This window comes from Vombatus ursinus, unplaced genomic scaffold (assembly GCF_900497805.2).
Source record: "Vombatus ursinus unplaced genomic scaffold, bare-nosed wombat genome assembly UNPS02015202.1, whole genome shotgun sequence".
In the NCBI taxonomy this organism is placed as follows: domain Eukaryota; kingdom Metazoa; phylum Chordata; class Mammalia; order Diprotodontia; family Vombatidae; genus Vombatus; species Vombatus ursinus.
Genome location: NW_020954980.1, coordinates 245,902 through 260,576, shown reverse-complemented (window position 1 = coordinate 260,576; position 14,675 = coordinate 245,902). Strand labels below are relative to the sequence as shown.

Sequence of the window (14,675 nt, the reverse complement as noted above, 5' to 3'; positions counted from 1 at the left end):
CCATCTTGTCATAGGTGAAAGACAAGTGAGAAGTGAGGAGCTAGAGGCCGTTAGTATGGACAGCTCTTTTGGGGAATTTGGCTAATTGGGAAGGAAGAGAGATAAAGAAAGATAAAGAACCAAAGCCTGAGAACATGTCTGGGTCAAATGAAGTTTTGGGGTTTTTTTGGTTAGGGTGGGGGAGATGTGAGAATGCTTGTAGAAAATAGAGAAAGGAGCCAAAATATACAAAGAGATTTAAGATGAGAAGGAATATTTTGAGAAGGCAAGCAGCTCCCAGGGGAGACTGATGGGGAATGGGGCTGTAAATAAGGGCCACCTTTTGTTCAAACTTCGGAAAAAAAAGGAGAGAACATGAAATGACTGAGAAAGTTTTGAAATGCGGAAGAGGGAAGCTGAGAAAGCTCACTGCAGATGGTTTTAGTTTTATCTGTGGAAAAAGAAAGGCAAGGTCCTCTGTTGGGGAGTGAAGGAGCTGGTGGACAGGGCTCAAGGAAAGCAGAGAAGGTATAACTAGTAAATATTAAAGATCCCCAAGCACCCCATCCCTTCCATGCCCACCCAGTGTATTAGTGTCATCCATCTTCTCTGGCTGACCATTCCAAACCCTGGGGAGCTGAGGGTTTAGGTAACCAGTGGAGGCAACAGGAAATTCTCACAGGGCACCTGGGCTACTACATAAATACTTGTTGTTCAGGTATGCTATGCTGGACTGAACTTAGAGCTGGCATCAGAGAATCATAGGTTTAGAGCTGAAAGGGACCTTCAGGGCCATTGAATCCAACCCTTTATTTTACAGATAAGGAAACTGAGGCACAGAGTGGTTAAATGATGTGACCAAGGTCACAAAGCTAGTAAGTATCTGAAGTAGGATCTGAACTCAGTTCTTCTTGATTCCAAGTCCATTATACCAGTTGTGTCAAACTCAAATAGAAACAGGGGCAACTAAGCTGAACATAAGCATCCTGGCAGGCTGCATGTTGACTTAGAAAACCAAATACTAACATTATCTATGTTTTATTGTATTTTTATTTATTTTGTTAAATATTTCCCAATTACATTTTAATCTGGTTCAGGTTGCACTCGGGAGTGTGGTGGACCTTGATACTATACCATGCTGCCTCTAAAGTAGGGGATGTGGGCAATGTTCCTGCTACCTTTTGCAAGCTAAGTGCGTACTCTTATCATCTCTATCTTTCATCAGACCCAAAACCCCATCCCATGATGGCAGAGGATGGGGCAACTTTAAGAAGATATCCTGTCTGTTGCACAAGCACTCCACTCTCCCTCATCTCTGAGTGCCTAGAATGACAGGCCTTCTAGTGTTTTTGGTGCCCTGAGGTTTAGGACTAACCTCATTGGGTCTGGTCAGGATTTGTAATGAATGCAAATGCCTTCAAAGCAAGGTCTTCTGTGTTTCTAACTCCATTAGACTTGGGAGCTCTGATGGATGTGAGTTCCCTTTGGCATAGGCCAAAGCTATGAGGCTTCCACTGGCTGGAAGCTCTAGGTGCCTTGGTTAGTGATTGTGTTCCACATTTTCACTTCAGTTTTTCTATTCTATTCAATTCAGCGTAAAGGAAACTACTTCTGTTGGTACCACTGGGAATATAACTAACTAATAAGTTGTTTCCTATTAACTTGGGCTCTGTAAGGAGCTTTAGGAACTTATAATAATGAATAAATGAAAGTTTCTCTGGGTAAGAGATACTATACTGTCTCTCCTCCCTCTCCCAAGTTCCTGAGTCTAGACCAGAGGTGGGGAACCTGTGACCTCGAGGCCAAATGTGGCCTTGACCTAAATATTTTGGGCTCATTCCCACTTCTGTGCCTTTGCTTACAAAGTTCCCCACACTTGGAATGCCCTTCCCATTCTTCCCTCCCTGCTTTTTCTTTGGGCCCAGCTTGACCCTCACCTCCTCCATGATGCCTTCTCCAATGACCCCAGGCCCCAGTGATTGCTCTCGCTCTTCGGAGCTCCTGGAGTCTCTCTTTGACTCGTTATACCTTCTCTGCTTTCCTCGAGCCCTGTCCACCAGCTCCTTCACTCCCCAACAGAGGACCCTGCCTTTCTTTTTCCACAGATAAATCCCATCTAATCATCAAGCTCGTTTTGTCACGCGGCATTCTTGAGTTTTTTCATCTCTGTTAAATTCTGCATCCCCAAGGAAATTGTCAGCTCCTCTAGGCAGCAGCCAAGTCTTCCCTTGTATTCCTATAGCGCTTAGCCTAGCACAAGTTCATAGGAGATGTTTAAAGCACACTTGCTAAATGTGCCTTGAGATTCATTCTCTTTGATCCCAACACATTGGATGGGCATGGGAGCTCAGTGGGTGCTTGGAGATCTTTACCATTCACTGAGCACACAAAATTTGCTAGGTCTTGATAGTGTGTGAGATACCAGAAAAAATTCATTTGGAGCAAAAATGTGCTAAGGTGTAACAACAACAACAGCAACTCACATTTATATATGACTTGTCACATTTATATATGAGTTATCATATTTATGTAGTCCCTGAAGGTGATTTAGTTGTCCTCATGTGAGAGATGTCATTGAACAGATTACTCTCAGGGAAAGGTACACAGAAATCTGATACAGGGATGGAAGCCAAGTCCTGACTAACTTCTAAGCCCCATGACAAGTTAATTTCCTTCCCTCCTCAGCACTCTGTGCCTCATGGTTCTGCTTCCTGACACGGTACATTCATATGAATCATTTCTCCAGTTCTGAATGCCTTGTTTTTACCCCGGTGCCCAATCTGGTCCTCTTTTCCCTCAAAGCCCCTCTTAAAAACCCACCTCATTCCTGAAGCCTTTTCTGAAAACCCAAGGTCTGACACTGATCATTCCATCCACCTCCGCTCTCTCTTTAGGACTTCTGATGGTTAATCCGGCACTCTGACTATCCTGATGCCTGTTCCAGGAGGTGTCTGTGCTAGTTGGGTCTGTCTGCAAACATCTTTCTCACATCTGTCCTTCCCTCTCTATTCTTATGGCTCCTAACATAGGATGGACCCATGTGGACTACTGCCCCAGCCTCCTATCAAGTCTTTCCACTCCCACTCACTCCCTGTTCCACTCTATATATCACAATGTAATCTTCCTAGTGCATAGGCCTGACCACATCACTCCCCTGTTGAATATTCAAAAATATTCATTTGCTCTCCATTGCCTATCAAGGAAAATGCAAACTCCATGGGCTGACATTCAAGGTCTTCCACAATTTACCTCCAACCTGTCTTTCCACTCTTTTTCTTTCTTTTCCAGCCAAAGACAAGGTTTATTAGAACCAAGATATTGGGCAGACTCTTAAGGAGTCTGAACATGAATGAGCAGTGGCTAGATTTTAAGAATCTAAGCATCTTAATGGAGACAAGATGGACCTTATATACAGAGAGACTATGGGAGGGATTTAGGAGTGGCCAAGTAGTCTATGACTTTCCACTCTTAATCTGTAATACTCCCCTTCACACACTGGATATTCCAGCCAAACAACTCAGGGTCTCCCAATCTCATCATATCCTCTGTTTCCTTTGTCACTGTCATTCCCCATGAATAGAACAAACTTCCTCCTACCAGTCCCCTCTCCTCACTGCCATCTCTTCCTTAATAGTATTTTATTTTTTTCTAATTACATGTAAGGATAGTTTTCAACATTCATTTTTGTAAAATTCTGAGTTCCAAATTTTTCTCCCTCCCTCCCTTCCCTGCCCCCTCCCCAAGACAGCAAGCAGTCTGATATAGGTTACACATGTACAAACACGTTAACATATTTCCACACCACTTCCATCTCCTAATGGCCTTCCCTTCTTTCAAAGCCGCCTTACCCGATTATTACAGGTAGAGCCTTCCCTCCTTGACTCTCATTCTATTCTGGTTCTCTTGCTACCCCTTCTATAAACTAATCTCTTTTTAATATGCATTAGTTACTCATGTAAGTACTGTATCTTCATACTAGATTCTTTTTTTTTTGGTTTAGTTTAGTTTATTTTTTTTTTAGTGAGGTAATCGGGGTTAAGTGACTTGCCCAAGGTCACACAGGTAGTACATGTCAAGTGTTTGGTCTGAGGCATGATTTGAACTCAGGTCCTCCTGACTTCAGGGCCAGTGCTCTATCCACTGCGCCACCTAGCTGCCCCCATACTAGATTCTGCAAATGTTGTTTTCCATTGTATCCTCACTGTCTTGTACGCAGTAGGCACTTAATAAATGATTGTTGAACTGAACCAAAAGTGAGTGGAGGTACATGTATATATTTTGCATACACTTAGAATGTAAACTTCTTGAGGGCAGGAGTTTTCCTTCTAGAGCAAAACTTAGGAAATCCGACCCTCTTGCTTTCCTACTTTGTCTTACTCCAATATGTTTGGTTTTGCAAAGTACAGTTCCATCTCACTGTTTCATTTTTGTCTTTGTAGTCTCAGCGTCTAGCACAATGCCTGGTATATAGTAGGTGCTTAATGGTTGCTAAATGGTTGATGATGGTCATTGTCCTTTTAGACTCAGGGAGTAGAGGAGAACTCTACAGGTTTAAACTAGAACATCTGAATTAACACCTACTAAAAGTACTGACAGTTCCCTCTCTAGGGCCTTCTCTTATTCACAAACATTTTCCCCTAACCATACCAATTTTCCAGAAATTGAGGTTGGATATATTGGTATTTCCAGTTACTGTTTCATGCTCCCTTCTCCCAACCCACCCCTCCTTCCTACCACATCATTTCCCAGACCCTGGAGGTGCCCCAGTCTGCATTACCTTACAGCCACCTCCTTTTTGGAACCTTCACGTCTCAGGAGCTACTTTTGGGGATGCTGCCAGTGGTCTCTCCTTTTATGCTAGGCATTCCACTAGGTGCTTAACCATTACTGCTAGCCATTCTTTTCTCAATCTCTGCAATTTTTGGTGTGATGGATTATCGCTTACTGCTGGCCTTCCCAAGCCCCTTCCTTCTATGAGTCCCTCTTTCTTTAGCATCTCCTTTAGAAACTATTGGTCAGTGACTTGGAGGCCTCTCAGGCCAGGCTGGCCCTTCCTGGGTCTCTACTCTAGCCTAGAATCTTGGGTTGTGTCATACTCTTTCCATGGGATCAGCTACCATCTGGGCACAGATGACACATTTTTTTCTCTGTTTCTTTTCCTTCCCCCCTCTACTAACCTTCATACTTGGTCCAGTCATCCACAGTACTTCGTCTCGAGGATGTCTTAAAAATGATTGTTGCTGAAGTCAGAATTTTTTCCTTCCCAGAAATGATGAAACATATCTATATCTACACACACACACACACACACTTAATTTCAAAGGAATTTCCTCCCTCCAAAACAACACTTTAGGATAGATAGGTAAATCTTGTCTCCAAAATCTCTCCCGCCTAATACCTCCAAGCTCCTTTATTCCAGAATTCCATCACTTGCATCGGTAGAATTACCTTTGGCTATGCTGGTTTCACAGTGTTCCAGAATGCCTTTCTGAACAAACCTCTGTTCTAGAAGCAAACCTTCTAGAGCAAAACTTGGGAAATCCGACCCTCTTGCTTTCCTACTTTGTTTAGCTCTGTGTTTGGTTCTTCAGGGTACTGTCCCATCTCACTGACACTTTTCCCTGGGAGCTCTAAGCAGCCCCCTGCCTTTTCTTGAACAAGATTCTTGCTTTTATGCAGCTGTCTGCATCTGTAGGTCTTCAGTCCCTTTCACTGGCTCCATTTAAGGTAAACAGCTCTCACCACAGCGGGCACATGCCACCCACACTCTCCAGGCCACAGGCATGGACACATTTACTCATGTCTTTTGAATCAAATTTGATTGGAAAACTCCAGCCGTCAGGGGAATATAAAGATTGGACACCAGTGACAGATGTGTTACTAACACATCTCAGGGATGGGAAAAGGCCAAAGGAAAACTGGGAATGGGGACTAATCTTGTCCGGTCAAAACACTAGCTGAAAGGAGACCAAAAGAAATAATCGATATGTTTCTTTCAGAGGATAATGCCCCAAACCTGGATGAAGTGCCCCCAGCTCCCCAGATTCTTCCAATAATGGGGCATCCTGCTGCTATAGCTTCTTCCTCACACCATGCATTTGGATTCTGCACTGAGTACAGAAGATGCTGGCCTGGAGACTATATACAACAATGTAAAGACATGATTCCTGACTTCTGGGATGGCAGTAATAATACTAACAGTTAACTTTTCAATAGTGCTTTAAGTTTTGTAAAGCACTTTACATATATTATTTCACTCGATTCTCACAACAACACTTTGAGGAAGGTGCTATTATTATCACATTTTACAGATGAGAAAAGAGACTGGCAGAGGTTAAGTGACCTGTCCAGGACCACACAACTAGTAAGTGCCTGAAGAAGGATTCAGGTTCAGGTCTAGTCCAGAACTCTAGAATATCTGAGAGGAACTTGGAAATCATCTAGTCCAATCTAATTTTATAGAAGGGGAAACTAAGGCCCAGAGAAAGCAAATGATTTACTCACCTGCTGTCTAGCCATCCTGGAAAAACCTCTGCCCTGAAGCACTGCCTTCCTTACTAGAGACTCACTCTCCAGTGTGACCATTTAGAGAAGGATCCCAGTCGTGTTCATATCTGGACTTCTTCCTTCTTTTTGTCTTCAGTGGTGCTACCCTTTCCTTCTGCCACTTTCGAGCTCACCTACATGTGTTGTATTCTCCCGCTGGAATGTAAGCTACCTGAGGACAGGGACTGGACTGTTCCCTTGTGTTTGTGTCCCTAGCCCCTTAGCATAGTACCTGTCATGTTGTTCATGCCTGACTCTTTGTGACCCCATTATGGGCTTTTTTTTTGGCAAACATATTGGAGTGGTTTTCTATTTCTCCAATGGATTAAGGCAAATAGAGGCTAAGTGATTTGCCCAGGATCCCAGAGCTAGTAAGTGTCTGAGGCTGGATTTGACCTCAGATTTTCCTGACTCCAGCCTAGGACTCAATACACTGAGTAGGCAGGCTGCCTTTGCCTGCCACAAAATGACAGCTTAATTAATGCTCTCTCCTCTCCTCTTCCTCCTCCCCCTCCTCTCCCTCTTCTTTTCCTTCTCCTCCTCCTCCTCCCCTTTCTTCCCCTTTTCCCCCTCTTCCTTCTTCTTCTTATCTACCTGTCTGTCTCTGTCTCTTTCTCTCCCCGATCTTGGAATTCAAATCCAGTCTAATGCTTATTATACTCCCCTCCCTCCTCTACCCCCTCTCTGTAACACAGTGAGTTAATGCTAGAAGCCTTTAAATGCAACCACATCAGCTGATGAAACTTTTGGGACCAGGGATCTTTAGATATTACAGGACCATTCGGTTCAGATTGTCCCTCCTACACATCCCCATCTCAGTGAACACAAAGGCTTCTAAAGAATTTGCCTTCCTTTTGGAATTTTTGTCATTGCAGTTTTTATATCCATTCTTGTAGTTACTGAGGTTTTCAAGGTATTTGCATTTATAAAAGTCACTGTGTGTGTGTTTATACATACATATGTATAGACAGACGTAGAGATATGAATGTATGTGTATATTTGCATGTTTAAGTGTGCACAAATCTCCGTGTATCTGCTCCCTGAGGGCAAGGATAAAGCCATATTTACATGTTGTATCACCTTCAACTCCTAATATAATGCTCTGTATAGAGTAGATGCATATAAATTTTTGTTGAATTGTAAGCTCAGAAGTGCTTGTGCGTCTGTGAGTGTGATTTTGTACTTTTTGGGTTACATGTACTTTGGATTCCCAGGAATGGAATGATTACTTCATGCCTCATAAAGTGACACATGAACAATGAACAGAGAAAGCTGGGGGGACCAGGGTGATTTCCAGCCACTGAACAAAGTCATATAGATGCAGGGGAGGCAGCAAAGGCCACAGAAGGCACCAGGTCAACACGTCGCACGATGGCGTAAAGGTCTAATTTGGTGGGGGGTGGACAGGGGAATGGAATGAGGGCTGGCGTTTGGCAAAATTGTAAAGTGGGTATACGTCAGAGTTCCTAGGATTTCTTTTCCTTGCCCTCTTGCGGGATTTTAAGTTTTCCCTCCTCCCTCTAACAGATCTGGGTTCTAGAAAAGTATCAGATCGAATGAGTGGCTTGTGTAATTGAGTGAATGAAAAGGCAGGAAAGGTTCTTCTCCTCAGGGACATCTGTAAAAAAAATTCTTAAACCAAAGGAATGAACAAGGAGGTATTTGGGGCTATGAGAGACCTTCTGGGGCCTTAAAATTAGACCTGGCTGGGTTGGTTCTAGGAGAGTGATTCTATAAAGGATGAAGGTGAAAGATGAGTAATAGACATGCTTCACCTCAGGAAGAGAGGGAGAGTCCGTAGGAATGGGAGAGGGAGAGTCCATAGGAATGGGAGAGGGAAAGAAGGGAAGGGAAAATGGAGAGAAAGGGGAAAAGAAGGGAGAGAAAGAAAGGATGAGATAAAAGGAAGGGACAAATTGAGAGAAAGTGAGTAGAGGGGAGAGACAGAGAAAGGAGGTAGAGTGAAAGAAGAAGGAAAGAGAAGGGAAAAGTAGAGGAGGGAGAAAGGGAAGAGATGGGAGAAAGGGAAAAGTAGAAGGAAAGAGAATAGGGAGAGATAAAGTAGAAGAAAAAAAGAGAGGGGTAGGGTGAGAGAGAGTAAGGAGGGAGGGAAGGGGAAAGAAGGGAAGGGGAAAAGAGAGAAGGGAGAAAGAAAGAGGAGGGGGGAAGAAAGAGAAAGGAAGGGGAGAGGACATGAAAGTGGAAGACAGAGGAATGGAGATGAGAAGGGGAGGGAGATGGGGAGATGAAAGAAGAAAGGAGAAAGAAAGAGAAGGGAGAGAAGAGAGTGAGAAGAAAGGGGAAAGGGGGAGAGGGAGAAGGGAAGTCAGAAGGAGAGGTAGGGAAGGGAAGGAGGGGGAAGAATAGGAAGAAGGAGAAGAGGTCAGAAGAGAGGACTGGAGGAGATAGGGGAATGAGAGAGACAGAAAGTGAGAAGGGAAGGGGAAAGAGGAGAGAAGAGAGAGAGAACAGAGAAAGAAAGAGGAAAGGAAAGAGAGGGGGAGAAGGAAAAGGAGGGGCAGAAGGAGAGGGAGAAGAGAGGTAAAGGATAAGGGGAAAGAAATGGAAAGGAAGAGAGGAGGAGAATGAGAGAGAAGAAGAGAGAAAGAAAAGAGAGAGGAGTAGGAGAGGTGAATGGAGATAGATGGAGAGAGATAAGAGAAGGTAAGGTAGAGGGAGAATAGGAAGGAGAAAGAAGACAGGAAGGGAGGAAGAAGGGGAGGCAGAAGGAAAGGGGAGAAGGAAAGAAAGAAAGAGAAAAGGAAAGGAGAAAGAGAAATGGAGAAGAGGAATAGAAGGGAATAGGGACAGGGAGAAGAAGAGATGCATAAAGAAAAGAAGAAGGGAAAAGAAAGAGAAAAGAAAGGAAAGAAGAAGGGAAGGGAAAGTGAGTTGAGAGGGAGAAAGAAGAGGAAAGGGAAGAGAAGGTAAAAAGAAGCAGTGGAGAGGTAAGAGGAAAGAGAGAGGAGGAGGGAGTGGAGGAAAGAAAAGGGGAGGGAAGAAAGGAGGAGGAAGGGAGCAGATGAGAGGAGAAAAGAAAAGGGAGAGAAGGGAAAGGGAGAAGAAAAAAGGCGAGAGGGTAAGGAAGGAGAGGGAGACGGGAGGGGAGAAGAGGAAGGAAAAATAAAAGAAAAAGAGAGGAGACAGGGTGAGTGGGGGAGAGGAAGTGAAAGAAGAGGGAGATAGGGAGAGGGGAAAGGGGACATGAGGAGGAGGGGAGAGACAGTCAGAGACAGAGGTAGAGATAGAGACAGAGACAGAGAGAAAGAAAGAGGTTTCGGAACAGTGGATATTCAGGGCCATATCTATTCTTCAGTAGCATATTCAGCATCATATTGAACACTGAAGGGAAGATAGTGGTTATCTTCCCTTCCATATTAAAAGGATTAGAGACAACCATGGATTAGGAAACCTTAGATTAGTGATCACCAACTCAAATCACAAATATATTTTACACTTATTACATCCACAGGTTTAAACTAGGGATATTCATTTAAATAGGGAAACAAAGGGCTGGATAATATGCCTTAGCCTAGGGTCTCTAAATAGTCTGATGCTGGATGAGGTTAAAATCACTGTCTTAGACTTTTAGAGCTAGGAAGGACATTAGAAGTTGAATCAAATCCTCTCATTTTACTGACAAGAAAACTGAGGTTTAGAGTGACTTTTTAAAGATCATATGCTTTCCCTAATATAATCCTGTATTTATGAGTTGGAATACTCTTTGTTCCCCATTACCACCTCCAGACTCTCCCTTTAGCACTATTACTCAGTAACCTCTCCTCCTTTAAGGGTCATTCAATCCAAATTTATCATCCAATCCAGATTCTGGCAGCTGTTATCCACCAATTCTGGGAATATTTTCCCTTTTTTCTCAATGAGTTCAGTGCCTAGATCAGTCTTCTTCTCAACCCCAGCTCCTTCCCTCATTCTAGGAGACTTCAATATACATGTTGATCTTACCTCAAATCTGCTAACTTCCCAGCTCCTCAGTCTATTGGACTCCCATGACCTCTTCCTCCTCCTCCTCCTCCTCACTTCAGCTACACACAGGGATGGCCATATCCTCGATCCTGCCATCACCCCCAAGTGCTGCACTTCCATGTTCAAGGATTCTACATTTATTTTCTCTGACCGTGATCTTTTATCTTTCCATCTTTCCTTATGCCTCATTCTTCTAAACCTAGTTTTCATCCTTACCTCCAATCCCTCCATCTTTCAGTAATATACTAGGCTCTCACCCTGACTTTTGTTACCATGTCCTATCTTCCCAATCTTGACCTCTTGGTGAAAGAGTTCAATACTACATTATGCTATACTACTGAATCCCTTGCTCTCTTGTTGTATTATGGATTCCACCGTGCCAAATCCCAACTAGATTACTCCCATCTGCCTCCTTTTTTTCTATGGAATGGTACTGAAGGAAATCAGGAAACTTCTGACTAAGGCCGCTATAAATTTATGCAAGTTAATCTTAATTGGGCCCTCACTACAGCAAGGCAATCTACTACTTCTAACTGATCTCTTATTCCACTCACCACAGTGGTTCTAAATCTAATCCTTTCTTCTCAAGTGTCCCATGCCACTTCAACCTCCCACATTTTCTGCTGAAGGTTTCACCTCATATTTCACTGATAAAATTGAGGTCATTTTCTGAGCGCTCCCTCCTCTCCTCTTCTCATCTCACATACCTCTGACATCATGGTCTACTATCTTATCCTTCACTCCAATGTCTTATGATAAAGTGGCCCTTTGATTGCTAAGGCCAACTTTTCTATGTGTACTCTTTTTTTTTTTTTAAGGCAATTGAGGTTAAGTGACTTGTCCAGGGTCACACAACTAGTGTCAAGTGTTTGGTCTGAGGTCGGATTTGAACTCAGGTCTTCCTGACTTCAGGACCAGTGCTCTATCCCCTGTGCCACCTAGCTGCCCCTCTATGTATACTCATGATACCATCCCCTCCTATTTTCTCCAGAAGAGTGTTCCCACCATCATAACCCCTAATATCTCTCCAATCTTCATTTCTCTATACTGGCTCTATCCCTACTGCCTACAAACATGACTATGTCTCCTCCATATTTAAAAAACCCTTACTGGATTCTATCATGCCTCCCAACTATCATCCTATATCTCCCTTCCCCTTATCAGCTAAACTTGAAAAAAGCCATGGATGGGGAAGCTAGGTGGCACAGTGGAGAGAGCACCGGCCCTGAAATCAGGAGTACTTGAGTTCAAATCCGGCCTCAGACCAAATACTTGACACTTACTAGCTGTGTGACCCTGGGCAAATCATTTAACCCCAATTGCCTAAAAAAAAAAAAATAAATAAAAAATAATTAAGAAAAAAGCCATGGATAATTGGTGTGTCCATTTCCTCTTTTCTCACAGGTTTTAAACCCTCTGCAGTTTGGCTTCTGACCTTACCATTCAACTGAAACTATTCTCTCTAAAGTTTCCAATGATCTTATTGCCAAATCTAATAGTTATTAATGGGTAGCTTGTTGAGAATGGTATAAATTCCTGTACAGGTATAAACTGGATTAGATGGCCTCGAAATTCCTTTCCAATTATCATGTTCTATCCTAAGTTCAAATACTTATTTGCTGCTATGACCTTGGGCAAAATCACTTGACCTTTTGGGACATGGGATTCTTCAAATGTAATAAAATTAGGGGTTTGATCAAATATCCTTTTCATCTCTGTATAGTTCTACCTATTAAAAAAAACCCCAACAACCAGGAAGCTTTGGGAATGGGTCCCTAAGCTATGAACTACCTTTAGGGAGGCCAGCTCTAATCTTGAACCTTCCCTCCTCCTTCCACTTCCCCTTCCCTTCCATCCTCATAGACACAGGCTGCAGTCCTTCCCAGGACACCGGGCTGGGAGGACCAAGGATCTGACTCCAGGTGACAATTCTTGTCTTGGCTGTGGCCAGGCCACCTCCCCAGTGATCGCTGAACAATCAGCCCTGAAGCTTTCCTGGGTGACTGAGAGCTTGAATGACAGCAGGAGCTGAAGCGAGGCAAATGCTGGAAATATAACTTCTAGCTGGTAGGCAGCTTAGCCTGGAAAACACCAGGGACCCAAAAGGAGCCAGGCTGGGCTCAGGACAGACAAGTCTGGGCCAGGATGGGGTGGGAGAATGGGGGAGGGCACATCCGTGGGGAAACAGGACAGTCCCTGCCAACAGCCCAATCGAGGGGACACTCCACGCGTGCTCAGTGGGGAGAAGCAGCTGCTCACGCACTCATCTTCACAGCTATCTAGGAGAGCCCCACATCCCGCAGCCTGAAAAGACTCCCCCGCAAAAGCGATCCCTACTTCCCCACTGGGTGCCCTGCCATCCAGACTGCCCCCCTCCCACTTGGCTGGGCACTCTGATACCATTTCTTGGGAAACACCTGGGGCCCTCAAGACCCCGAAATCCACCCCCTTTCTCCCTCCCCCTCTACCTAGGCTCCTGATGCCTCGGAGGTCTCCGTTCCGTGTCCCCCACCCCCAACCCCCAGCATGTGTGTCGAGGGAGTACGCGCTTTCCTGTCCCGTCTGGTCTCTTTTGGCCCCTCCTTGCTTTCACCGAGCAGCTGACTCCCCCGGGGCTAGGAGCTCAGCTAGGACTGCCCAGCCGGGCCGCCCCCGCGCTCCGGCTTCAGGGGAGGGAGAGCCGCAGGCGCGCCCGGGTTCCGAGCTCAGTCCCTAACCCAGTCCCTCTACTCCCTCCCCCACAGCCTAAGACTCTCTCGTTTGGCCCCGGGTCGGGCAATCACCGAGGGCGAGGCCGGAATAGAGGAAGGGGGACCAAAGGAGTGTCCTCTTCTCCTTTTCTCTCCTGGCATCGCCCCAGGGCAGAAAAGAGAGGCCCCTCGGGACGGGCTCTGGCGTCCAGTCCCCTACAGTTTCAGCCCAGCCCCAGCCCCAGCCCGCGCCCCAGCCCCTCCCATCGCCTCCCTTCTCCTCCTCTCCACAAGGCTCCTCCGCCGCCGCCCCCAAGCTCCAGACACAAAGGCGCAGAGGGAAGCGCTGCACTCACCGGACAGAGCTAGCGAGCGGGGCTCCAGGCGCAGAGGGAAGGAGGGAGGGAGGGAGAGTGGGGGTGTGTGCGTGTGCGCATCTCTGTGTGTGTGTGTGTGTGTGTGTGTGCGTGTGAGTGAGTGTGTGTGTGTGTGAGAGACACACACACAGAAAGAGAGAGAGCTGGGGTGTGTGACAGGATCCGACCGGCTGTGCGTGTGTAGCTGTGTGCGTCTGCGTGTGTCCGTTTGTCTCTCCGGGGGTCCTGGTGTCCGTGCGCGCTCCCCAGCCCCTCCGCACAGCGGGGACGCGGCGGCTCAGCTGCGGGTTTCGCCGGCGCAGCCGCTGGGGCTGTCTCTGCGCCCCCGCCCCCGGGCGCACTCCTCACCTCCCTGTCTCCTGGGGAATTGCGCAGGAACTGTGGGGTGTGGGTTTGGGGGCCAGGATGGGGTAGAGGCGGTCCTGTGGCCAGAGCGAGCCCAGGGCAGGACCCTCGGCCGGGCTGGGCTTGGGACCGGAGCCGCCCCCTCTTCCTCTTCTCTCTGCCTTGAGCGACAGGAGACACCGCCCCCGCACCCGCGTTTTCCTGAATAGGGAGAGAACTGGAGCATCCATTTCATTCATGATTTTCCTTCTGGGCCCCGGGCTGCAGTAGCCTAAGAGCGAGAGAGACCAAACGGGACGCGCAGATACAGACTGGAAGGGACAGAGGGTTGAGCAAAAAAGGATATGGCACGTATAAAGAGAATTTCAAGCAGGTAGAATTTGACAGGAACACACAGACGCACAGGTATACGTTCCATGTGAGGACTTGGACACATCAGTAACACATTACCTTTACACATCTCCACACACTTCAATATGCGTGCTATATGCTTGTCATATGATATTTAAACGTAGACCCCCCCCAGCTTCTCTCCCCCCCCCCCCCCCCATTGTAATAGGCCTGGAGGAAACTCAGGCATTGCAGTTGTTTTATTTCTACAAAGAAAGGCGATGAAGTTCCCTCCCACCTTCGAGCTCTCCTTCCTTTTGACTCATGTCCCATGACACCCTGGGCCTTTCTGGCTTTGGCCCCAGGTGACAATGACAAAAATGGCTTCAGTATATATGGTAACCCCAAACCCAGCTGTTCACAG

The 14,675-nt window shown here is 45.9% G+C and overlaps 1 protein-coding gene across 1 annotated transcript in view; it reads right to left on the bottom strand.

The window, feature by feature from the left end:
- Positions 1-13,624, bottom strand: part of LOC114031650 (tyrosine-protein phosphatase non-receptor type 5) — a 105,276-nt gene extending 91,652 nt beyond the window's left edge. Inside the window, exon 1 of the mRNA XM_027846786.1 lies at positions 13,556-13,624. The gene's annotated coding sequence lies outside the window, so the exon portion shown is untranslated. The remainder of the gene's footprint in view (positions 1-13,555) is intronic.
- Positions 13,625-14,675: the final 1,051 nt, after the last annotated feature.